The 27920-nt window shown below is 44.1% G+C and overlaps 1 protein-coding gene and 1 long non-coding RNA gene across 3 annotated transcripts in view; both read left to right on the top strand.

Moving 5' to 3' along the window:
* COL4A6 (collagen type IV alpha 6 chain) overlaps positions 1 to 27920 on the top strand; it is a 388359-nt gene that overhangs the window by 40227 nt on the left and 320212 nt on the right. The window lies entirely within an intron of this gene.
* On the top strand, positions 95 to 4449 carry LOC143809361 (uncharacterized). The gene is made up of 2 exons (XR_013222236.1): positions 95 to 245; positions 4023 to 4449. It is a non-coding gene; the product is annotated as an uncharacterized LOC143809361 (long non-coding RNA).

The following is a 27920-nucleotide window of genomic DNA, read 5'->3' as shown; positions in this document are numbered from 1 at the left end:
CTCCTTTGAAGCAATCCTGATATAGGATTTCTAGCAATTATGACATCATGGAATGTATCTAGAGATAATCTTGCAGAATGGAGGGGGAGGGGAAGGATGGAAGACTGGAATTTCATGGGAATGTGAGTGAGATACACAGGTACAAGCTAGAGCCTTGACATAAGGTGAATACCTGATACCAGTCAGTACCGAGTAACTTTTAGGGAAATAAATCAGAGATAGCTGTGCATTTCTTAGTACGCAAGGTAAAAAAGTGTATAGATGCATGTAAATATTTGTATAATTTTTCATGTATGTATTTAAATATGATGTGTGAATGCGGCCTTAAAGGAAAGGATTTGAGGAATTAGGCCGGCCTCACACTGGCGAGTTTTACGGACGTATGAGCGCAGAAAATACACCTGTAAAATACGCATAACACACGGCCCAATGATTCTCTATGGCCCAGCTCCTATCAGCCGTATTTTACCAATCTGTTTTATATGGTCTTCTACGGCCGTACAAAATCGCAGCATGCTGCGTTTGTCACTGTAATGCGCAAAAAAAAAATCGCCAATGAAAGTCTATGGGGGCGAGAAAAATACGAATTACACACGGACCAGCAGTGTGACTTGTGAGAAATACGCATCGGTGTTAGAGAGAAAAGCCGGTAATTCAATTGCCGGCTTTTCATTTCTCCTTCCCAAACCTGACAGGATATGAGACTTGGTTTACATACAGTAAACCATCTCATATCCCTTATTTTTTTGCATATTCCACACTACTAATGTTAGTAGTGTGTATGTGCAAAATTTTGGCGCTGTAGCTGCTAAAGTAAAGGGTTAAATGGCGGAAAAAATTGGCGTGGGCTCCCGCGCAAATTTCTCCGCCAGAGTGGTAAAGCCATTAACTGAGGGCAGATATTAATAGCCTAGAGAGGGTCCATGGTTATTGGCCCCCCCCTGGCTAAAAACATCTGCCCCCAGCCACCCCAGAAAAGGCACATCTGGAAGATGCGCCTATTCTGGCACTTGGCCACTCTTTTCCCACTCCTGTGTAGCGGTGGCATATGGGGTAATGAAGGGTTAATGTCACCTTGCTATTGTAAGGTGACATTAAGCCAGATTAATAATGGAGAGGCGTCAATTATGACAACTATCCATTATTAATACAATAGTACGAAATAGTTAATAAAACACACATAATTACAAAGTCCTTTAATGAAATAAAGACACATGTTGTTGTAATATTTTATTAGACTCTTAATCCACCTGAAGACCCTTGTCACCTGGAACAAAGTTTCAAAAAAACAAACAACAATATTCCATACCTTCCGTCGTTCTGTCCCACGTTGTAAATCCATCTGAAAGGGTTAACTAATTTTACAAGCAGAAGCCTGTTAATGCAGCCGCTTCTGCCTGTAAAAACCCGGGGAATGAATGGGAAGCAGGGTGACCTGTAATTACCTTGAGTCGCGGTGATGCGCCCTCTGCTGGATAACCTCATGAACTGGAGCCTTGGAATTGTTCCCACACTCGAGTTCATATGAGGACATCCAGCAGGGGGCGCCTCACCGCGACTCAAGATAACTACAGGTCACCCTGCTTCCAATTCATTCCCCGGGTTTTTACAGGCAGAAGCGGCTGCATTAACAGGCTTCTGCATGTAAAATTAGTTAACCCTTTCAGATGGATTTACAACGTGGGGCAGAACGACGGAAGGTATGGAATATTGTTGTTTGTTTTTTTGAAACTTTGTTCCAGGTGACAAGGGTCTTCAGGTGGATTAAGAGTCTAATAAAATATTACAACAACATGTGTCTTTATTTCATTAAAGGACTTTTTAATTATGTGTGTGTGTTTTATTAGCTATTTCGTACTATTGTATTAATAATGGATAGGTGTCATAATTGACGCCTCTCCATTATTAATCTGGCTTAATGTCACTTTACAATAGCAAGGTGACATTAACCCTTCATTACCCCATATCCCACCGCTACACGGGAGTGGGAAGAGAGTGGCCAAGTGCCAGAATAGGCGCATCTGCCAGATGTGCCTTTTCTGGGGTGGCTGGGGGCAGATGTTTGTAGCCAGGGGGGGCAATAACCATGGACCCTCTCTAGGCTATTAATATCTGCCCTCAGTCACTGGCTTTACCACTCTGGAGGAGAAAATTGCGTGGGAGCCCACGCCAATTTTTTCCGCCATTTAACCCTTTATTTTACAAGCTACAGCGCCAAAATTTAGCACATACACACTACTAACATTAGTAGTGTGGAATATGCAAAAAATAAGGGATATGAGATGGTTTACTGTATGTAAACCATGTTTCGTATCCTGTCGGGCTTGTGAAGGAGAAATGAAAACCCGGCAATTGAATTACCAGCTATTCACATATATCGCGCTGAATTAAATATAAATACGGAATATATATATATATATATATATATATATATATATATATATATATATATATATATATGTCTCACTGACATATATATATACTGTATATATGTTTTAACGGACATTTGAGCACATAAATCCATTAGATGTCGGTTTTGCAAGCCTGCGAGAAAATATCGCAGTACGGATGCCATACGGATTACATACGGAGGATGCCATGCGCAAAATACACTGACACACCCTGCCTACGGATGACATACGGATCACTATTTTGGGGACTCTCCTGCGTATTACGGCTGTAAAAAACGGACCGTATTTACATACGCTGAATGTGACGCCGGCCTTAGTCTGGGTACACTGAGTTTTTCAAGGAGTTTTTGGAGCAAACAAAAGGGGAACTCTACAAATGCTCATCCAAATCTCTTTAGAATTGAGAGTCCTCAGTGGTTGATACCTTTTAATGGCTAACTGAAAAGATGGTAACAAATTGCAAGCTTTCGAGACTACACAGGTCTCTTCATCAGGCATAGACTAATACAAATTCTGAAGAATCACATATTTATGCTCAACATAGCACAGAAAAAAAAAAACCGGTACCAAGATATATGTCTTTCCTGTATCAAAATGGAGGATACCAGAATGTACCGCATCTTTATGGAACTAAAACCACTTCTGAAGAAACGTGCACAAATGGACTGTTGTGCATAAATACTGTATGTGATTCTTTAGAATTTGTATTAGTCTGTGCCTGATGAAGAGACCTGTGTAGTCTCGAAAGCTTGCAATTTGTTACCATCTTTTCAGTTAGCCATTAAAAGGTATCAACCACTGAGGACTCTCAATTCTAAACATTTTTCTATCTACTGGCTAACACGGTAGCAAGATATATATCTTTCCTGGATCCAAATCTCAAAACTCTTAAAAAAGTTTGAATTTCCACTCGATCTCTGCTCTGAAAACTCAGCAAAAAGTCTCCATGTACAAGTAGCCTCAGGGTACATGCATGTGGCAGCTTTAAAGCGCCAGAGGAACTGACGAGTTCATCAAGGTGAAAATACTTTAGGAAAATGCCAGCAGTCATTTTCCTGAAGGGTCTTTGCCAACAGTTTTGTGCTGCCCTTGTTATAGGTATTTTTACTCAATGCTTTCAAGTATATAGAGTGTGCACTTAAGAAGAATCCTGAAACTGTTCAAAGAAGTGACTGTCTAGCACAGAGGTCTCAAACTGCATTCCTCAAGGGCCGCAATCAGGTCATGTTTTCAGGATTTCCTTGTATTGCACAGGTGATGATTTAATCACCTGCACAGAACGATTCCAGCACCTTGTGCAATGTGAAGGAGATCTTGAAAACACACATGGTATGAGGCCCTCGAGGAATGTAGTTTGAGACCCTGGTCTAGCACATTTGTACAGCATTGTTGTTCTGACATTGCTGTGCACTGTGTTTTTTTTTTTTTTCAGGTGGATCCCAACTGAAATCCACCCGAAAAAGACATTGTATGCATATACCCTTATGCTGTTTGCTTTTCTTGTGCACACAAAAAAACTGTTTTTTTTCATCAGCATGCTGGAACTGATTGTCATGTATTTTTTCCATCCGGTGTCATCTATTTTTCTTGTATGCCACAAAACGAATAAAGGTTTCCCAAGCTTCTACTAGCAAACAGACAGTGAATAACAGAAGGCACATGGCTGCAACTCACATGGCCATGTTTTGTGGATCCATACACTTGAATAGGTGAGGACACAGCTCTGTTTTTTTATTTGGACCATCGTACAGCAAAAGAATACTGACACATAAACCATCATTTTAGCAAAACAATGGCACACCACCTCAGTCTGGAGCATTGTTAGCTGTGTTTGAAATTCTTAATCTTGCAGTTTTTCATTGAGGAATGATCAGTATTTAAAAGAAGATTCATAGAAAGATTGTTCGTCCTTCACCCAGTTTAATTGAACACGTTTGGCCAGTTTTAATCTAGCAGTACAGCATTTCTTTTTATTTCACTGTCCATTCATTATCATTAATGTATGGTCTGTGTGTGCAATTAAATACTTATGTCACCGTCTTCTGCCATTTCCTTCACTACTTTGGTCCTTCCTGAACCACGCGTCTCACAAAACGATTTACCAACGATCACGACCAGCGATACGACCTGGCCGTGATCGTTGGTAAGTCGTTGTGTGGTCGCTGGGGAGCTGTCACACAGACAGCTCTCCAGCGACCAACGATGCCGAGGTCCCCGGGTAACCAGGGTAAACATCGGGTTACTAAGCGCAGGGCCGCGCTTAGTAACCCGATGTTTACCCTGGTTACCGTCGTAAATGTAAAAAAAAAAAACAGTACATACTCACATTCCAGTGTCCGTCAGGTCCTTTGCCGTCTGCTTCCCGCACTGACTGACTCCCGGCCGTAAAGTGAAAGCAGATCACAGCGGTGACGTCACTTTTGTATCCTTCCTCTATCTAGTAAGTGGACCTCGCTTTGCTAAATCTACCTTCATACTGTGTATGTCTTTTCCTCTGAACTCACTGTTAATATATGTGGGGGCTACTATCATCTTTGGGGAATTTCACTAGAGGTAAGCCAGGTCTGTTCCTTCTTCTTCCAGGCGTAGTTAGTTCTCCGGCTGGCGCATGGCATCTAGGCAGCCGTAGGAATGCTTCCTGGCTACTGTTAGTTGTGTGGTAGATTTAGGTCACGATCAGCTTGAGTTTCCATCACCCGAGGGCTAGTCTGTTATTTTGTGTTTCTGATGTTCCCATGCCATTGGGGAATCATGACAGTATGACCGGCCCTGTTAAAGTAATTGGCAGAAGAAAGGAGAGTAAAAGAAGTCTGTAGATTTTTTTTTTTTTTTTTTTCCCTCACATGTTTGCTACTTAGTTGGCTCAGTTGTATTTCTGCTCTATTTACAGCCTTGCCTTTCTCTCCTTCTAATCCTTGAATGGCTCTGATCTCTCCGGTGTAAGGATGGACTCTCAGAGTTTGGCTGCAGGTTTAAATAATCTTGCTACGAAGGTTCAGAATTTACAAGATTATGTTATACGTACTCCTATTTCTGAACCTAAGATTCCTACACCAGAGGTATTTTCCGGAGATAGATCTCGGTTTCTGAATTTCAAATGTAATTGTAAATTATTCCTTTCTCTCAGACCTCACTCCTCTGGAGATCCTGTTCAGCAGGTTAAGATTGTGATTTCTTTGCTGCGAGGTGACCCTCAAAATTGGGCATTTTCATTGACACCAGGGGATCCTGCGTTGCTCAATGTGGATGCGTTTTTTCTGGCTTTAGGGTTGCTGTATGAGGAACCTAATTTGGAGATTCAAGCTGAAAAAGCTTTAATAGCCCTGTCTCAAGGGCAAGATGAGGCTGAGATATACTGCCAAAAATTTCGTAAATGGTCTGTGCTTACTCAGTGGAATGAGTGTGCCCTAGCGGCAATTTTCAGAGAAGGCCTTTCTGATGCCGTTAAGGATGTCATGGTGGGGTTTCCTACGCCCACAGGTCTGAATGAGTCCATCACAATGGCGATTCAGATTGATCGGCGTTTGCGGGAGCGCAAACCCGTGCACCATTTGGCGGTATCTTCTGAAGGGACGCCAGAGAAAATGCAATGTGACAGAATTCTGTCAAGAAGCGAGCGGCAGAATTATAGGCGCAAAAATGGCTTGTGCTTCTACTGTGGTGATTCCGCGCATGTTATATCAGCATGCTCTAAACGTACTAGGAAGGTTGACAAGTCTGTTTCTATTGGCACTTTACAGTCTAAATTTCTTCTGTCTGTAACTCTGATTTGTTCATTATCAGTTATTACCGTGGATGCCTATGTGGACTCTGGCGCCGCTCTGAGTCTCATGGATTGGTCCTTCGCCAGGCGCTGTGGGTTTGATTTGGAGCCTCTGGAAGTTCCTATACCTCTGAAAGGTATTGATTCTACACCTCTGGCTTGTAATAGACCACAGTTCTGGACGCAAGTGACTATGCGTATAACTCCAGACCATCAGGAGATGATTCGCTTCCTCGTGTTGCATAATTTACATGATGTGTTAGTGCTTGGATTACCATGGTTGCAATCTCATAACCCAGTACTGGACTGGAAAACTATGTCTGTGTTAAGCTGGGGATGTCGGGGGGCTCATGGGGACATACCTTTGGTTTCTATCTCGTCATCTATTCCCTCTGAGGTTCCGGCATTTTTGTCGGATTTTGGGGATATTTTTGAAGAGCCTAAAATTGGTTCTCTCCCTCCCCACAGAGAGTGTGATTGCGCCATAGATCTGATTCCAGGCAGTAAATTTCCAAAGGGTCGTTTGTTTAACCTATCTGTACCTGAGCATGCTGCCATGCGAGAGTATGTTAAGGAGTCCCTGGAAAAGGGACATATTCGTCCTTCTTCATCACCTTTAGGAGCTGGGTTTTTCTTTGTCTCTAAAAAGGATGGCTCGCTGAGGCCTTGTATTGATTATCGACTCCTGAATAAAATTACTGTCAAATATCAGTATCCGTTGCCGCTGCTTACTGATTTGTTTGCTCGCATAAGGGGGGCTAAGTGGTTCTCCAAGATTGATCTCCGTGGGGCGTATAATTTGGTGTGAATTAAGCAAGGGGATGAGTGGAAAACCGCATTTAATACGCCTGAGGGCCACTTTGAGTATTTAGTAATGCCTTTCGGCCTTTCTAATGCACCTTCAGTTTTTCAGTCCTTTATGCATGATATTTTCCGTGAATATCTGGATAAATTTATGATTGTGTATTTGGACGATATTTTGATTTTTTCTGAGGACTGGGAGTCTCATGTTCAGCAGGTCAGGAGGGTTTTTCAGGTCTTGCGGGAGAATTCTCTGTGTGTAAAGGGTTCTAAGTGTGTTTTTGGGGTTCAAAAGATTTCCTTTTTGGGGTACATTTTTTCCCCTTCTTCTGTTGAGATGGACCCTGTCAAGGTTCGGGCTATTTGTGACTGGACGCAGCCTACTTCTCTAAAGGGTCTTCAGAAGTTCTTGGGCTTTGCTAATTTTTATCGTCGATTTATAACTGGTTTTTCTGGTGTTGCTAAGCCTCTTACGGATTTGACTAAGAAGGGTGCTGATGTTGCCAATTGGTCCTCTGCCGCTGTGGAGGCCTTTCGGGAACTTAAGCGCCGCTTTTCGTCTGCCCCTGTGTTGCACCAGCCTGATGTCTCTCTCCCCTTTCAGGTTGAGGTCGATGCTTCCGATATCGGAGCGGGGGCGGTTTTGTCGCAGAAAAGTTCCGATTGCTCAGTGATGAGACCTTGTGCGTTCTTTTCTCGAAAATTTTCTGCCGCCGAAAGAAATTATGATGTCGGTAATCGGGAGCTTTTGGCCATGAAGTGGGCATTTGAGGAGTGGCGTCATTGGCTTGAGGGTGCTAGACATCAGGTGGTGGTTTTGACTGATCACAAGAATCTGATTTATCTTGAGTCTGCCAGGCGCCTGAATCCTAGACAGGCGCGCTGGTCGTTGTATTTCTCTCGGTTTAATTTTGTGGTCTCATATCTACCAGGTTCTAAGAATGTGAAGGCAGATGCCCTTTCTAGGAGTTTTGAGCCTGATTCCCCTGGTGATTCGGAACCTACAGGTATCCTTAAGGATGGGGTGATATTATCCGCTATTTCCCCAGATCTGCGACGTGCTTTGCAAGAGTTTCAGGCGGATAGACCTGATCGCTGTCCACCTGGTAGACTGTTTGTTCCTGATGATTGGACCAGTAGAGTCATCTCGGAGGTTCATTCTTCTACGCTGGCGGGTCATCCTGGAATTTTTGGTACCAGGGATTTGGTGGCTAGATCCTTCTGGTGGCCATCTCTGTCTCGAGATGTGCGTGTTTTTGTGCAGTCTTGTGATGTGTGTGCTCGGGCCAAGCCTTGTTGTTCTAGGGCTAGCGGGTTGTTGTTGCCCTTGCCTATTCCGAAGAGGCCTTGGACGCACATCTCGATGGACTTTATTTCTGATCTTCCTGTCTCTCAGAGGATGTCTGTTATCTGGGTGGTGTGTGACCGTTTTTCTAAGATGGTTCATTTGGTGCCATTGCCGAAGTTGCCTTCCTCGTCTGAGTTGGTTCCTTTGTTTTTTCAAAATGTGGTTCGCTTGCATGGTATTCCTGAAAATATCGTTTCTGATAGGGGTACCCAGTTCGTTTCTAGATTTTGGCGGGCATTCTGTGCCATGTTGGGCATTGATTTGTCTTTTTCGTCTGCCTTCCATCCTCAGACTAATGGCCAGACGGAGCGAACGAATCAGACTTTGGAGACGTATTTGAGGTGTTTTGTGTCTGCGGATCAGGATGATTGGGTTGCCTTTTTGCCGTTGGCGGAGTTTGCTCTTAATAATCGGGCTAGTTCGGCCACTTTGGTTTCCCCTTTCTTTTGCAATTCGGGGTTTCATCCCCGTTTTTCTTCTGGTCAGGCGGAGTCTTCGGATTGTCCTGGAGTAGATGCTGTGGTGGATCGGTTGTATCGGATTTGGGAACAAGTGGTGGACAATTTGAATTTGTCCCAGGAGAGGACTCAGCGGTTTGCTAACCGCCAGCGTCGGGTTGGTCCTCGCCTTCGTGTTGGGGACTTGGTGTGGTTGTCTTCCCGTTTTGTCCCAATGAGGGTTTCTTCTCCTAAATTTAAGCCTCGGTTCATCGGTCCCTATAGGATTTTGGAGATTATTAACCCTGTTTCCTTTCGTTTGGACCTCCCGGCATCTTTCGCTATCCATAATGTGTTCCATCGGTCGTTGTTGCGGAGATACGAGGTGCCGGTGGTTCCTTCTGCTGAGCCTCCTGCTCCTGTGCTGGTTGAGGGTGAATTGGAGTACGTTATAGAGAAGATCTTGGACTCCCGTATTTCCAGGCGGAGACTCCAGTATCTGGTTAAATGGAAGGGCTATGGTCAGGAAGATAATTCTTGGGTAACTGCCTCTGATGTTCATGCCTCGGATTTGGTTCGTGCCTTTCATAGGGCTCATCCAGGTCGCCCTGGCGGTTCTTGTGAGGGTTCGGTGCCCCCTCCTTAAGGAGGGGGTACTGTTGTGATCCGCTTTTTGGGCTCCCCTAGTGGTGGCTGGTGGTACTGGAGACTTGTGTGTTCTTTTCTGCCTCAGCTCACCTGCTTCCATCAGTTTTGGGAGTTCCCTATTTAGCCTTGCTCTCCAGTCACTTCCTTGCCGGTCATCATTGTAACCTGAGTCTTTCAGTTGCATGTTCCTGCTACCAGTCTGCTGATCAGCTAAGTGGACTCTTGTCCTTTTTGTTTTGTATTTTTTGTCCAGTTTACAGTTTGTCATTTCCTGTTACTGGAAGCTCTTGTGGACTGAAATTGCCACTCCTGTGTCATGAGTTGACACAGGAGTCTTAAAGTAATTTCAGGATGGGTTTTTGAAAGGGTTTTTCAGCTGACCGTGAAGTCCTCTTTTGTATCCTTCCTCTATCTAGTAAGTGGACCTCGCTTTGCTAAATCTACCTTCATACTGTGTATGTCTTTTCCTCTGAACTCACCGTTAATATATGTGGGGGCTACTATCATCTTTGGGGAATTTCACTAGAGGTAAGCCAGGTCTGTTCCTTCTTCTTCCAGGCGTAGTTAGTTCTCCGGCTGGCGCATGGCATCTAGGCAGCCGTAGGAATGCTTCCTGGCTACTGTTAGTTGTGTGGTAGATTTAGGTCACGGTCAGCTTGAGTTTCCATCACCCGAGGGCTAGTCTGTTATTTTGTGTTTCTGATGTTCCCATGCCATTGGGGAATCATGACAGGTGTCCACTGGTTGGGACCCGGTCCTTTTGTCTGCCCTTATTCACACACTGAGGTCAACTTTGACTCATGGCAAGGTTTTTAATGTTAGACAGAGTAGGACCATCCCGTTCAGAGTCACCTTGTCGAGGTGGGATGGCTTTTATGCTATTTGTGATTAAAAAACAGTATTACTAAGAACTCTGTGATATTTAGGCTATGTGCACACGTTGCAGATTTGGGTGCAGAATTTTCTGCACAAAATCTGCATCTCCTGGCAGAAAACGCAGGTGCAGATTTGATGCGTTTTTTTATGCGGATTTTGTGCTTTTTTTGTTGCGGATTTGCTGCGGATTTTGTGCAGATCTCATGCATTTTTGGATTTGTATAATGGAGGGGTGCAGAAACGCTGCAGATCCGCACAAAAGAAGTGACATGCTCCTTCTTTCAATCCGCTGCGTTTTCCATGTGGAATTTTTCGTACCATTAGCACAGCATTTTTTTTCCAATTGATTTACATTGTACTGTAAATCACTTTGCGGATCTGCAGAGTTTCTGCACAGAAAAGAACGCTGCGGATCCGCAGTATATCCGCAGCGTGTGCACATAGCCTTAAAAGCACTTCTGCTTTTAACTTATTTAGTTACAGCAGGGTTTTTGCTCATTTTGTTTCTTGTGGGTTTTGTAGGACTCATAGAATGTAACATAGGGCACTGCACTATAATCTTAGGGTATGTGCATACAACTGCCTCGATTTATCATTAGCATTTTTTTTTTTTACATCACTTTTGTGTTTTTGCCTTGTGGTATTAGTTGACTTTTTGGCTCAAAATGTTTCAAAATAATGTATGCGATTCATAACTTTAGCGCAAAGAAAAAAAAACGTTTATGCCACTTTTGGTGCCAAAAGTCGCATGTTTCACAAAGTGGTGCAGAAATTGCACAAAAATACTGGCGTACTCAAAAATACAAAGTGCAAGGTTCACCAGCTTATGTAGATTGGCTGTGAAGATCCTCAGCACAGAAAGGGCTGTCCCACACGTCCAGATAATTCCAGTACCGGAATAAATCGGTACCGGAGTTATCCGTGTCCGTGTGCCTGGGAACTCACGGAGGCCATACGTGCGGCACACGTGTGCCGCCCGTATGGCTAGTGGGTACCACACGGAGCGTGTGGTACCCACTCTGCATGGTGCTGAAGCTGCGATTCATATCTTCCCTGCAGCAGCGTTTGCTGCAGAGAAAATATGAAGAATAGTGTTTAAAATAAAGATCCATGTGTCCGCCGCCCCCCCACCCCCTGTGCGCCCCCCCCGCTGTTCAGAAAATACTTACCCGCTCCCTCGCTGCGTCCTGGTCTGGCCGCAGCTTCTCCTGCATGCGGTCACGTGGGGCCGATCATTTACAGTCATGAATATGTGGCTCCACCTCCCATAGGGGCGGAGCCGACTATTCATGATTGTAAATGATCGGCCCCACGTGACCGCATACAGTAGGAGGCGCGGCCAGACCAGGAAGGAGCGAGGGAGCGGGTAAGTATTTTCTGACCAGCGGGGGGGCGCACAGGGGGTGGGGGGGCGGCGGACACCTAAATCTTTATTTTTAACACTATTCTTCATATTTTCTCTACAGCAAACGCTGCTGCAGGGAAGATATGGATACCGGCTTCAGCACCAGTGGGGGGGGACAGCGCTTACTGTAGCGCTGTCTCCTGCACGCACACGGACCTCAGACGGAGAATGTCCGTGTGAGGTCCGTGTTTTACGTGGACCCATTGACTCTATTGGGTCCGTGTAAAACGTGCGCTCCCACGAACACTGACATGTCTCCGTGTTTGGCACACGGAGACACGGTCCGCAAAAAATCAATGACATCTGAACAGATGCATTGATTTTTATGGATCTACGTGTGTCACTGTCTCCGGTACGTGAGGAAACTGTCACCTCACGTACTGGAGACACTGACGTGTGAAACCGGCCAAAGTAGAAGTCCCAGCCTGTTTTGAGATGCAGGCAAAGCAAACCAAGGTATCCAGCCGTCTGGATGTTAAATTCACCAGTTTATATTAGCACAGCTTGAAAGCTTCCAGGTACATTAAAAATATTGCAACAAAGCAGAAACCCACTCGCTTCAGACACAGAACAGAACTTAATCATCGTATAACTCAAAAATACACCGGAACGACTAGAGCAAATCCGGCAAAAACATGTAGAATTGCGAAACTCTGCCCACAAAGTGGAACCCCCCCCCCTCAAAAAGACCATCATATATAAAAGAGACATAAAAAAGGCGCAAATAGAATAATGAATTGGTGCAAACAAAAAAGGTAATGAGGAATCAGGGCAAAAAAAATATCACACACACAGAAAAAAGAACATGCACTGCAATATGAAAATGACTTGCTGTGTATATGTTCCATTTTTTTTCACTTCATATTTTATATATAGAACATTAAAAATAAGGTTGGAGAGCCGCAGCAAAAGACATCCGAAAAGATCTCGGAAAAGATAGACTGACGGCCTTTTCCTTCAAAAATTTATGCAGATACTCCAGTATGTAAAAGATGTCTTGGGCATGTAACCTAAAGGCTTATGGAAATGCTGCTGAATGCCACATTTGCATGGTTAGCATGGTCCAGAAAAGGCACTGAGATATTTACTTATGTGAGGACAATGAAGGGAGGTGTGAATTGTTGCCTGCATTTAAAATTCCCAAAGTTAAACTCCCTGTGAAGCGTGCCCAGTGCAGTTTTTTGGCACCTTCCATGTGCTGAAGTACACCTGATTTGACTTTTATCCAGCTGAGCCTCATGCTGTTGTTTGTACAGTACTGTTCTTCTGTAGCTTATCCAAGGCATTATTACATACATAAAACCTTCTTGGGGTATATGCACATGGCATCTTTTTCAGGTGTGTTTGAACACTCCCAAGTTTTTCAAGCAGAAGATGCTTTAGGAAAACAGTCTTTTCATGTCTACTTTTTTTTCTTAAATTTCCTGAGTTTTTTTTTTTGCCTTTTTTTTTGTGTTTTTCAAGCATTTTTTTGTGATGTCATTTTACTAGTATTTTCCAATTGTTTTTTGTGTTTTTTTCAACTCCGTAAGCCACTGACGTTTTCCCAAGTAACAATCCTGGCAAAATGTTCAAAAAGATGTCCGGGAGTCTTTCGGGCATCTTTTGAGTTTTTCATTCTATTATAAACTGTAGAACACGTCCAAAGCGGAAAGTGCCAAAAGAATGATCCGCCCACTTCTGTTAACCGCTTTCCGTCTTTGAAAACCTGAAGACTGGACATATGAACAGCAAGTCGTTTTTACATACAAATGCATATATTCATTCTTTTGAGCGTTTAGTTAGCGCCTTTTCCGGTGGATTTAACTAGAAATAGACGGTGTGTGCACATAGCCTTAGTGATACCAGCTTATGGGATTCTTGTCTGTTGCTTTTTTGGGTACATATCAGATCATGTAAGGAGTGAGGTGGTAAATGTAATGTGGGCTGTTAGTGGAAATATAACATTGTCAAATTAAGAGACGAATGTGATTTTTGTTGCATAACTCTTAGAGAAATATATGTCCATAACCATGGATGCTGAGATCTAGGTATGTGCAGGTGCTGGTGGGGAGCACACAGCGCAGTTTTGTGGAGGTCATCACTGGTAAAACAAATTCATCTAGGCTAATTCTGAAGTTTCAGATTGGTTAGTCTGGAGTTTCTCATGTCACCTCCTCAGGTACTGCATAAAAAGACTTCAGATAGTCGTTTTCTTCTCCACCTGATTTTAGTAAGATCTGACACAGAGCAGAACTACTACGGCCAGGTACTGATATGTATTATGGATAATAGCTTATTTGCACATTTTCCAGAGAGTATTGCCTGAAGTTTCCCTCTGTGTGGCACAATACGTTGCTGATCAGAGTAAAATATCTACCGCCAATTAGGGTAATTGTACTCGTCTGGATCTGGTCATACTTGGATGTTCCATGTCAAAAATATCGGAGCTATGCTCTAAATACCCCTAAATGGGAAATTTAAAATTGTACGAATGGGAATACCGTGACCTTAAGCACGAAATCCTATAGTAGATGAGCATTTTAGACAAAACATGAATCATGTATGGATTATCTCACAAGCATCTGGAGATGAACCTCACGCTCACCCCCACAAATACATTATTTCTCCAAACACATGAACCTAATTAAGTGTAGAAGCCTCCAAGAGAGAACAAGGTGTTATTTATGCAGTGCAGGAAGGAAGAAAAATGTCCACCTACTCAGGTTATTCACCTGCTAAGGGGTAAACTTATTCTGGTATTAATGTTATGTGTGCATGATTTATTTTTCTGTGATATTGAATGCGATCTATTTGACCTTTTTGTATATAATGTGTCCTTGTTCTCTTGTGTGCACTTTGTTATTACATTCATTATTTCCTTGTAATTACCATCTCTATGTATGGTAAAAGTTTTACTTTATTGTTACTTTATTGCAGCATGCAGGTGTTGTCGAATTATAATTTTCATATATTAAATATTTTTATTTAAATATTCAAATATGGCAAGATAAGATGTTTGCGTAAAGGTTCGTGTATGGAAAACTTTGATTTAAAAAAACACTCAAATATGTAATAGTTTTATAACTAAATTTATGACTACCGTAAATATGGTACCAGATGTGATGCACTCAGGACTGTGGAGTCAGTAAGCCAAACCTCCAACTCCTCAATTTCACTTACTTCCGACTCCACAGCACTGCCTCAATACTGAACATGTACATAAAGTGCAGCACAGATTCTTCTCATCTACGACCCCACAGCACTGGTCACTACTTAGCATGTACATAAAGTGCAGCACAGATTCATCTCACCTATGACTCCAGAGCATTGCCTCACTACTTAGCATGTACATAAAGTGCAGCACAGATTCATCTCACCTATGACTCCAGAGCATTGCCTCACTACTAAGCATGTACATAAAGTGCAGCACTGATTCATCTCAGCTACGACCCCACAGCATTGGTCACTACTGAGCATGTACATAAAGTGCAGCACTGATTAATCTCAGCTACTACCCCACAGCACTGGTCACTACTGAGCATGTACATAAAGGGCAGCACTTATTCATCTCAGCTAAAAGCAGAGATCCGTAGCTCAGGAACAGAACAGACATTTATAGGACATTTCATAACTTTCCCAAATTCTTATGAAAACATTTACAGCACATCCTGCATTGTACTACTGTACCCAATTTATTATATATTTTAGGAGTCTGAGTAGGTCCATTTTATACGGACTCCACCAATATGGATACTGACTCCACGACTCCAACTGAATAGACCTGGTTGCATTCACCTGCATTCACTCTAGTAAGTAAAGAGGGCTAGAAACAGTAATACATCCATTCATGGCAGCTGGTAGGAAAAGATGGGAACCAGGATGCGTTTCCAAGTCATAATAATAATAATAATTTTATTTATATAGCGCCAACATATTCCGCAGCGCTTTACAAATTATAGAGGGGACTTGTACAGACAATAGACATTACAGCATAACAGAAATCACAGTTCAAAATAGATACCAGGAGGAATGAGGGCCCTGCTCGCAAGCTTACAAACTATGAGGAAAAGGGGAGACACGAGATGTGAAGTCATCTGACTTCTTCGTGTTTTTTTCCTAATGAAGAAATTTAATGACTTCGAAACTCATTGAAAATAAACCTTTCTCCTATTGGCAGTTATTTTAATAGAGCAGGAAGATAAGCAATCGCCAGACCCATAATTTATTCCTGGGATAAAAAAAGCAAAAATCCATCCAGTAGTAGACATTTGATTGGTGTAATTAAGTATGTCAGGTTTCTCCACACATCCAATGATGGGACAGTCTGATAGTACCTTGATATGTCCCATCTTGAAGGTATCTTTTGCCAGTGGTCAGTGAATGGACATGTTGTGTCTCAGGGCAATTTGATCTTGCAATAAGAAGTTTAAATCCTGGAATAAGTCATGTAGTTGATATATTTTGAAAACCTGAAATTCTTCGCTTCTTCATTATCATCCACAAGCTGGTCAAACTAAATGTTCCCAAATAAGGCATTCCATTAGCCATGGTTAAGCTTTAGGAACCAGTGTTAAATACATGACATTCCTATTCATGTGGCCGGGAAGGAGTGCACTCACTGTCTATTATCCTTGGATTAGAAGTCCTCACTCTACCTCTGAAAATAGCTTATAAAATCTACAACCTTTCTGGCCAGTTGACATAATGTATAAGATGCCTTGAAAGACTAACAGTGATCGATTTATGTATGAAAAAAAAAAAAAAAAGCTAACAGAACATGGCAAAATGAGTGATTGGACTTCTGTTCATGGGTGGACATTCCATAAGTAGGACCTAGTCCAGGAGGTAAGGAGGCCCATTACTACACTTCCGAGATTTTAGAGCCAGGGTTCCATAAATTGCTACTGCTTATAGGACCCTCTGCTGTCTGTATCTGACCCTTCTGATAACAACTAGAGGGCAGTGAAAACAAGTCAAGAATTAATGTATCTGTTAATTTGCTGTAAGTAAAAAAAATTAAATAAAACCTTATTTGAGCTGAAGAAAAAATAAATAGGAGGAAATAATGTTGGGGATGCCAAAAATTGATGGAGAACCACGGTACATATAAAAATAGGTCTATAGCAGAAAACCCAAAGGTTCATTTCCAGCTGACCAGTTCCATCTTTAGCGGGTGGCTAGCCGAAGTCACACTCACATAGACAAAAGGATGTCGGTTTAGTAATATTTTGCCCTGACAAAGCAGAGTAAGGGATTCCTGCTGAAGCAAGTTGTATTATGGCAATACACAGGACAGTGAGGAGGAGGACGTGGCTGATCTCCACAAAAGTAGAGATTTCTTCTATATATTTCTCTTTTTTATTTGTATTATGAAACAAATTTGGATCACTGTGCATAGTGTTACTTTAAGAGAATTGTTAAACAAGCCATGAAGTTTTCCATAGAAATAATATAATGGTTCATCTTCTTTCATCCTATCAAGTGACATTTCAAAAAACGTGTAAAAATGTGTTGGTTTTTTTTGTTCATACATTATAGACGTAGGTAGTCAGGCTTAGCAATGTACTACTGCCAAAAACATCAGTGATGCCTGGGATTTTTCCTAAATTTATGTTCACGGACTAAATGGAATTCTGGAGGAGGACTAGTGAGACAACATACTTGCAGGGCCGGCGTTAGGGGCAGGCAGACTAGGCAGCTGCCTGGGGCCCCCGCTGCCCTAGGGGCCCCCAGCCAGGGGCAGACATACTGTTGATGGCACTGCTCTGGGGCCCAGAGGTGGAGGGTGGCCCCTGCAGGCAGGCCCGGTATCATGCAGGGTCGGGCCCCTCTCACTCCCTCCTGTAATCACGGAACACCGAGTGTCGGGGAGAGAGCGGGGCGCGAAGTGCAGGAGATCAAAAAGGGGGCGTGTCATGCAGGGAGAGAAGCTGGCCAATGAACGCTTTCCTTACCTCACAGTGACCAGACTGAGGAGAGCGCTCACTGGCTGCCATCTGTCCCCCTGCATGGAGCGTCCCAATGGTGAGTGCTCACCTACAGTCAGGGGCCCCAGGGCTGCACAGCACATAGAGCCATCATGGAGGAAGAGCAGGACTTACAGGGGTCTTCTGCTCCCAGGACTTACAGGGGGTCTTCTGCTCCCTCCACTGTTCTGTTCAGAGCAGGCTGCAGCGTCTCCTCACAGAGAAGAGATGGGGGAGGAGGCTCACTGCACGGGACAGCACCAGGGGGCTGATATCAGTGCTGTCTGCTCTGTGCCCCATCCCCCACAGTGGGGTCTGCAGCCCTCTCCAGCTGAACTGACCTGCAGGGCTCATCTGATCACCTATAGAAGATTAGTATGTATGTATGTATATGCTTGTATATGTGTGTGTGCATCTGTGTGTCTCTGTGTGTATGTTTCTGTGTGTGTATCTGTGTATGTATGTACAGTATATGTGTGTATGTATGGTATAGTTGTATGGCTGTGTGTGTATGCATGTACAGTATGTGTGTATCTGTGTATGTGCAATAATTTGTATGGATATATGGTATATATGTATGTTTATGTGCATGTACATACAGTATATGTGTATGTATATGTGTGTACGGTATGTGTATATACTGTATGTGTATATGTTCGGTATATGTGTGTGTATGCATGTAGGGTATATGTATGTATGTACGGTATGTGCATTTGGGTGTATTTTATATGTATGTACGGTATGTGTGTACTATATGTATATAACTGTATCTGTGTATGTACGGTATATGTGTGTGTATCTGTGTGTATGTACGGTATATGTGTGTACGGCATTTGTGTGAATGTACGGTATATGCATGTGTGTATGTACGGTATGTGTATGTATGACAGTATATGTATGTGTATCTGTTTGTATGTATGGTATATGTATGTGTTTGCATATACTGTATTTGTATGTGTATCTGTGTGTACGTACGGTGTATGTATGTGTATTTGTGTGTATGTATGGTATATGTATGTACGGTATGTGTATACTATATGTGTATATAACTATGTGTGTATGCATGTAAGGTGTATGTCTGTGTATGTACGGTATGTGTATCTGTGTGTATGTACGGTGTATGTATGTGTTTGCATATACTGTATTTGTATGTGTATCTGTGTGTATATACGGTGTATGTATGTGTATTTGTGTGTATGTATGGTATATGTATGTACGGTATGTGTATACTATATGTGTATATAACTATGTGTGTATGCATGTAAGGTGTATGTCTGTGTATGTACGGTATGTGTATCTGTGTGTATGTACGGTGTATGTATGTACAGTATATGCCGGAACAAAAATCATTGTTCTCATCAGCACATCGCCCAGTTAAAACTGCAGATATTCTGCTAAGATGATACTGTATGGGGACAGATTGATTTACTAGTGATCATTCTGTCCCCAGCCAGTGTAAAGAGGCTGGAAGCAAGTGGCGAATGACTTCAATATTGTTGATCACGCTCGTTTAGTGGCCTGAAATCAGCGCATGTAGCTACAACCAAAATGCTTCTGTTGGTGCAATATGTTAGCATTTGGGGCCCCATTTTAAACTTTTGCCTGGGGCCCCACTTTGCCTAAAACCGGCCCTGCATACTTGGGTTCTTGGGTTTATATGCTTATATTGGTTGTAAAGATTCTGAAAAAAAAAAAAGGTAAAGCAAAATTTTAGCACTTTCATTTTGTATCTCGCACAGATAAAATAATCATGACATAACCCAGCTGGGACATGCAATGCCAAAAAAGTGCCGCCAGCCAAGAAATCAACTTGCATATTGCTCTTTCTGAGTAGATTTAAATTTTAAAAGGGGTATTCCCATCTCCAAGATCTTATCCCAATATGTAGTAGGTGTAATAATAATATTAATATTAGCAAATACCTCCAATTAGAAATGTAGTATAGTTCTTCTCAGGGGCGTAGCTAGAGCTTTTGCCGCCCGGGGCTGTTCCCGAGTTTGGCGCCCCCCCGGGTCATGTGACGGGGGTCATGTGATACCTGAACCAGATTATTCCAGAAAAATGGTTGGGCCCTACTCTACTGTAACCTATTAAATATTTGTTAAAATATGCAATACAATTTAGGTATATTTTGACCAATATCACATACAAGGAACAAATACCACCGCGCCATGACCAGACCACAAATTACAACCACAGTGATTGAATAATATCACATACAAGGAACAAATACCACCGCACCATATCAAGACCACATACTACCACCACTTGGTGACCAAATAGCACATACAAGGGTCAAATACCATAACACCATTTCCAGACCACATGTTACCACCACTGACTGAATACTACAATATTGATCAGTAATAAAAAAAACAACACAATACTATCACCATAAGTGCCAGTATTCACAGGAGATCTGTACTTAGTATGCAGTGTCTGTGTAGAGGTAATCAGGGGCGGACCTACCGCCGGTTCAACCGGTGCAGCCGCATCGGGGCCCGGAGGTGGAGGGGGGCCCTTGCAGGCAGGAACATACAGGGGCCCGGCTTTGTGCTGCTGCAGTAGATCGGTGCACGGGTGCAGGCCCCGCACTGTATTAGCAGTGTACAAGTGCCGGCCGGCATCCTCCTATTGCAGACACAGCAGGAGCCTGTGTGTCTGCTGATCTGACGTCACCTGCGCGCCGGAGAGGAGAGATGAAGTTAGTAGAAAGCCATGGGGTCCCGGGCAGGAGGTATGTGACGGGCTTCATCTCACTCCTGCTTTCTTATCTGCTTTCTGTAGAGGATCTCTCTGCACTGTGAGATTTATTGCACCACCTTAAGTTTACATACAGATAAGGTCTCGGCTCCAGCGTCACCCGATCTGCATGTAAGCTGAAGCTGCAGCAATAAGTCACAGTGATCCTCACCCTGCACTGTGTGACCCTGAGCCCGGCTCCAGGACATCCCACATTATATATCAGATATACTGTATACTGTATTTGTACTATGTGCACATATACACTCACCGGCCACTTTATTAGGTACACCATGCTAGTAACGGGTTGGACCCCCTTTTGCCTTCAGAACTGCCTCAATTCTTCGTGGCATAGATTCAACAAGGTGCTGGAAGCATTCCTCAGAGATTTTGGTCCATATTGACATGATGGCATCACACAGTTGCCGCAGATTTGTCGGCTGCACATCCCAAAGATGCTCCATACAAGGCAGGATGGATCCATGCTTTCATGTTGTTTACGCCAAATTCTGACCCTACCATCCGAATGTCGCAGCAGAAATCGAGACTCACAGACCAAGCAACGTTTTTCCAATCTTCTACTGTCCAATTTCGATGAGCTTGTACAAATTGTAGCCTCAGTTTCCTGTTCTTAGCTGAAAGGAGTGGTACCCGGTGTGGTCTTCTGCTGCTGTAGCCCATCTGCCTCAAAGTTCGACGCACTGTGCGTTCAGAGATGCTCTTAGGCCTACCTTGGTTGTAACGGGTGGCGATTTGAGTCACTGTTGCCTTTCTATCAGCTCGAACCAGTCTGCCCATTCTCCTCTGACCTCTGGCATCAACAAGGCATTTCCGCCCACAGAACTGCCGCTCACTGGATTTTTTTTCTTTTTCGGACCATTCTCTGTAAACCCTAGAGATGGTTGTGCGTGAAAATCCCAGTAGATCAGCAGTTTCTGAAATACTCAGACCAGCCCTTCTGGCACCAACAACCATGCCACGTTCAAAGGCACTCAAATCACCTTTCTTCCCCATACTGATGCTCGGTTTGAACTGCAGGAGATTGTCTTGACCATGTCTACATGCCTAAATGCACTGAGTTGCCGCCATGTGATTGGCTGATTAGAAATTAAGTGTTAACAAGAAGTTGGACAGGTGTACCTAATAAAGTGGCCAGTGAGTGTATAGTGTTATGTGCACTGAGCACTGACCAGGCTGCAGGAACTCACATTATAATATAGTATATTATAATGTGAGTTCCTGCAGCCTGGTCAGTGCTCAGTGTATATAACACTATATATGTGCACATAGTACAGTGCACAGTATATACAGTATGGAGCCTCATGTGCGGTCATTATACAGTATGGAGCATCATGTGCGGTCATTATACAGTATGGAGCATCATGTGCGGTCAATATACAGTATGGAGCATCATGTGCGGTCAATATACAGTATGGAGCATCATGCGCGGCCATTATACAGTATGGAGCATCATGTGCGGTCAATATACAGTATGGAGCATCATGTGCGGTCATTATACAGTATGGAGCATCATGTGCGGTCAATATACAGTATGGAGCCTCATGTGCGGTCATTATACAGTATGGAGCATCATGTGCGGTCAATATACAGTATGGAGCATCATGTGTGGCCATTATACAGTATGCAGCATCATGTGCGGTCATTATACAGTATGGAGTATCATGAGGGGTCATTATACAGTATGGAGCATCATCTGCGGTCAGTATACAGCATGGAGCATCATGTGCGGTCATTATACAGTATGGAGCATCATGTGCGGTCATTATACAGTATGGAGCATCATGTGCGGTCATTATACAGTATGGAGCATCATGTGCGGTCAATATACAATATGGAGCATCATGTGCGGCCATTATACAGTATGGAGCATCATGTGCGGTCATTATACGGTATGGAGCATCATGTGCGGTCATTATACAGTATGGAGCATCATGTGTGGCCATTATACAGTATGGAGCATCATGTGCGGTCATTATACAGAATGGAGCATCATGTGTGGCCATTATACAGTATGGAGCATCATGTGCGGTCATTATACAGTATGGAGCATTATCTGCGGTCATTATACAGTATTGACCATCATGTGTGGCCATTATACAGTATGGAGCACTGTGTGGCCATATTTTTTTATTTATAATTATTCTTTATGAAAGTGTGATCAGCAGTGCTAAATGGGTGTGGTTGGGACGTGGATATGGGTGTGACTAGTTATGAATGGGTGTGACCAGAGGCGTGGCCTGAAATTTGCCGCGACGCGCGTTGCGCGCCGCAAGCTTTATCCCTCTTTCCCATCTTCAAAAGTTGGGAGGTATGATGCTGGGCAGGGAGGGGGGCCCAGACACATTTCTTGCACAGGGGCCCAAAGCTGTCATTGTCCGCCACTGGAGGTAATACAGCGATCACTGGTGACATTGTACACAGGACCTCTGTATATAGTGTATAAGTAATACAGTGATCACTGGTGACATTATACACAGGACCTCTGTATATAGTATACAGTGTATAGTGTCAGTGTATAGGTAACACTGACTCACCAGTGACGTCTCTAGGTGAAGTCCTTCATCTTTCATCCAGCACAGACCGCCATCATTTCTTCCAGCCAGGACTCGTTTCTGCAGGAAATAACACAGTTATATCGAGCTCTGCCTGCAGAACACATTACTTAATTTTTCACAAGTTCTACATTACACCACATGAAGAAAAAAAGGCGATATAGTGTCACTCTACACAGTAACAGGACCGCCCCCCCCCCCCATTTATAACAATGTCCTCAAAAAAAAAAATAATTACATCACTGCAGTAATAATATCCCTTAATTAGCCCCTATGTCCAGCATTGCCCCCAGGCAGTGTGTTCAACAATCTGCCCCAGTATGTCCAGCGTATTGCCCCAGAGTGTCCAGCATTGCCCCCAGACAGTGTGTCCAGCAATCTGCCCCAGTATGTCCAGCATATTGCCCCAGTGTCTCCAGCATTGCCCCAGTGTCTCCAGCATTGCCCCAGTGTCTCCAGCATTGCCCCAGTGTGTCCAGCAATCATTTGCCCCAGTGTGTCCTCCAGCATTGCCCCCAGTGTGTCCAGCAATCTGCCCCAGTGTCTCCAGCATTGCCCCAGTGTCTAGCAATCTGCCCCAGTGTCTCCAGCATTGCCCCAGTGTCTCCAGCATTGCCCAGTGTCTCCAGCATTGCCCCAGTGTGTCCAGCAATCATCTGCCTCAGTGTGTCCTCCAGCATTGCCCCCAGTGTGTCCAGCAATCTGCCCCAGTGTCTCCAGCATTGCCCCAGTGTCTCCAGCAATCTGCCCCAGTGTCTCCAGCATTGCCCCAGTGTCTCCAGCATTGCCCCAGTGTCTCCAGCATTGCCCCCAGTGTCCCCAGCATTGCCCCAGTGTCTCCAGCATTGCCCCAGTGTCTCCAGCAATCTGCCCCAGTGTCTCCAGCAATCATTTGCCTCAGTGTGTCCTCCAGCATTGCCCCCAGTGTGTCTAGCAATCTGCCCCAGTGTCTCCAGCATTGCCCCCAGTGTCTCCAGCATTCCCCCCAGTGTCTCCAGCAATCATCTGCCCCAGTGTGTCCAGCAATCTGCCCCAGTGTGTCCAGCATATTGCACCGGGCCCCCCGGATTGCCGTTCGCAAAAAAAAACCGAGTTCTCCCTCCAGCAGCGTGGACTCGCCGGCGACTGACAATGACGTCAGACGCCGGCGACGTGTGCGCTGCTGCGCCTGCGGCCGACTTCAGCTGCCAGCCTCCAATTGGCTGGCGGCTGTTGTTAACTATTGACGTGCGGGCGCGCGCCCGCACGTCAATAGGAAACCGCCGCAGCGCCGGCCGTGGCCCGGTGACATTGTGCCGCCCGGTGACATTGTGCCGCCCGGGGCGGCCTGCCCCCCCCCCCCCCCCGCACCCCCCTTCCTACGCCACTGGTTCTTCTGATTCGATTTGTTGCTTATCCCATGTGCAGGGCATTGCAGTAGCTTAGGTGTCCATGGTTACAACCACTCATGTAGGGACAGTTAGCTATTAATGGTCATAACCATGGATACCTAAGCTGCTGCAATGCCCTGCACATGGGGTAAGCGGCAAAGCAAATCAGAAGAACTGTTCTACATTTGTAATTGGAGGTATTTGCTAATATGATTATTATTATTATTACACCTACTACATATTGGGATAGTATCTTGGAGATGGGAATACCCCTTATGCGATTTGCATAAATGTGCCCATCTTCGCTCAGCTCACATGTACTGAGCGAGGCCAAGCACGTCTAATCAGCACGTGACCTAATGTGTGCAAATCACCAGCAATCACTGTCACTGGCATCACCCGAGAATCCTGACAGTGTGCGGTGTACATGCCATAAGGATTCAGAAGCCAGCTGTCACAGTAAAGTGGCTGCACAGTTTCATCAGAAGACCAGACAGCCTAGAACTATATTTCTAGCCATGCCCATTTTTAAATTACCCAGTTATTAAGAAGCATTCTTTGCTGTAAGGAGTCACCTGGGTGGCGCTAGAGGTATGAGGAGTCATGGTGGCTTTTAACACACCCGCTTTTCCTTGATTAGTGTCCTTCTGTGCATGTGCAGTCGGGATAGTTGTACGGTACCCCCCAGGATATTAATCCAGGAGGAGTGTAAGTGTGTATGCTAACATCCGGGACACCAGGACTCTTAATTTGAGAGCTCTGATTTATAATTGTTTTCTTGACTTAATGGTGATTTCAAGATGGGAATGTCTAGAATAACTTTTTACTGCTAAAACGCACTTTTGGGTAAATTAAAAATATAGATAGTTTTAGTTTCCGAAATCCTAAACACATAAGCAATTTAAAAATAAAAATTGTAATTATATACCATATATATATTTTTTTTAAAGTTGATTTTTGTTCTCCTCTTTCCTGGTGTCAGCCAATAAGGTCATGTCTGTTTCAGCTGAGCTGAGAACAAATCGTATTGTCTAGTCTCTATCAGACTTTGAGTCATCCTTGGCACGGAAGGCTATTTATTTTAGTCTATCAATGTGGCATGTATTTTTCTAGCTGATAAAAATCAGTATTGTAAGACAGTCAGCATCGCATCCGGTGAAGCATTCAATAGATTGTAGGGAAAACATATTCTGATCTATTGTCTGGTCCTGCGTGCTCATCATTGGTAGTGTATTACATTACACTGAGCTGTGTAATCTGAGCACAAAGATTACGCTCCAAGATAATTAAAGTTTGTCTACCTAAATTGTGAGATAATTTCAGCTCTAGATTATGGAATCTTTTGGTGTACAGAATTGAGATAAATATATTTTAAAGGGAACCTGTCACCCCCCCCCCCCCTCCCCAGTCGTTTCAAACTAAAAGAGCCACCTTGTGCAGCAGTAATGCTGCATTCTGACAAGGTGGCTCTTTTAGTTCTGGGTGCTGTAACTAGAGAAATAATCCGTTTTATAATTTGTCAGAAATACCTGGTCTGTTCAGTCAAGTAGGCCGGCGTTTCCCCCCTGCTTTAAACGCCACACAGCTGTCACTCACATCTTCTTGGCGCCGGGCGCCACCTCCTCCTCACCGCTGTTTGGAAAATAGCCGGCACCTGCGCTCTCTTCCCCTGCCTGGTGCAGGCGCAGTGAGCGCTGCCCATCTTTCCTCATATGCAGTCCAGCTGACTGCGCCTGCGCGGCTGCCCTGCTTGTGATTCCCAGCCCCGCAATGTGAATAAATCATAAGTCACTGCGGGGCTGGGAATCACAAGCAGGGCGGCCGCACAGGCGCAGTCAGCTAGACTGCATATGAGGACGGACAGGCAGCGCTCACTGCGCCTGCACCAGGCAGGGGAAAAGAGCGCAGGCGCCGGCTACTTTCAAAACAGCGGTGAGGAGGAGGCGGCGCCCGGCGCCAAGAAGATGTGAGTGACAGCTGTGTGCTGTCTGAAGCAGGGGGGAAACGCCGGCCTCCAGGACTGAAGACCAGGTATTTCTGACAAATTATAAAACGGATTATTTCTCTAGTTACAGCACCCAGACCTAAAAGAGCCACCTTGTCAGAATGCAGCATTACTGCTGCACAAGGTGGCTCTTTTAGTTTGAAACGACTGGGGGGGGGGGGGGGGGGGGGGTGACAGATTCCCTTTAACTGATTATTTGTAGTTTTGATATTCACATCTACTAGCCTTTTCTCACACCATCTTTGTCCCAATTGTATGTTTGCATCTAATTTTTATTTTAGTATTTTTAGGGTCCCAATTTTTTTGTTGCACCAAATATTTATTCCCGAAATATGCTATGTACATCTAAATACTTTTATCCCCCTTAATATTACAGTCTAGAATGAAAAAGTGGTCATTATACTCCTTATATTCTCTTGGATATTTTTCATATACATTAACAAGTCATTCACAGAAAATGATGCCTATTTTGAATGGCGTGATGGATGAGCATGGCAATCTCTGGCAGTCCATTAGACAATAGATTGAGCAGTGGCACGCACTGTCCTCACTGCATTCAAATAGAGGAATCCAGAGCCTTGGGCTATGTGCCCACGTTGCGGATTCGTGTGCAGATTTTTCCGCACCGTTTTTGAAAAATCTGCAGGTAAAACGCACCATGGTAAATCTGCAGGTAAAACGCGGATTTACCATGGCCACGGGTTTCCAGCATTTTTTGTGCGGCTTTTCACCTGCGGTTTACACCTGCGGATTTGTATTGAGGAGCAGGTGTAAAACGCTGCGGAATCCGCATAAAGAATTGACATGCTGCGGAAAATACAACGCAGCATTTCTGCACGGTATTTTCCGCACCATGGGCACAGCGGATTTGGGTTTACATAGGTTTACATGGTACTGTAAACCTGATGGAAAACTGCTGCGAATCCGCAGCGGCCAATCCGCAGCGAATCCGCAGCGGCCAATCCGCAGCGGATCCGCAGGCAAATCCGCACTGTGTGCACATACCCTTATTGTCAGGATCGGCACGGGTCCCATCATTGGGGCCACCACTGTTTAGTATTTTATCCCTCATCTGGTAGAATTCTGATACAAACCATCTAATCAAAGTAGCTGTACTTTTTTTCCCTTTCCTTTATTTGTTTTAATATTAAAGATTGTTGGTTTATGCTATCCATCCAGTAGATCCAGATACTCATTTGCGTCACTCTAGGCATTTTTTTTGCATCCCTTAAAGGGAAACTACCAATAGGATCAAGCATCCAAACCCGTTAATGCAGGCATGCAGGTCATTGAAAGTTGAATAAACTGATACCTGGCTATCTGTGATCCGATGATATATTGCAGAGAAATCCACGTTTTTCTTACATGTAAATGAAGTGTTAATATCTCTAGGCGGCACAGAGATCTTCCCGAGAGTTTGCCTCCTGAGCTTATTTTAATGATTAGCATCACTCCTGAATGTAAGTTGCTCCCACAGTACATATGTGACATTGGGCTCTGTTCATGAGAGCTCAGGCTTGGCTTGCGCAAATCACCACTGTCCTCACTTCTGCGCAGTATTCTTCCCTTCTATGGGCACCATCTTCAACTTCA

This window comes from Ranitomeya variabilis, chromosome 2, assembly GCF_051348905.1.
Source record: "Ranitomeya variabilis isolate aRanVar5 chromosome 2, aRanVar5.hap1, whole genome shotgun sequence".
NCBI classification, from domain to species: Eukaryota; Metazoa; Chordata; class Amphibia; order Anura; family Dendrobatidae; genus Ranitomeya; species Ranitomeya variabilis.
The sequence above is the reverse complement of the archived record's forward strand: the minus strand, read 5'-3'. Positions and strand labels throughout refer to the sequence as shown.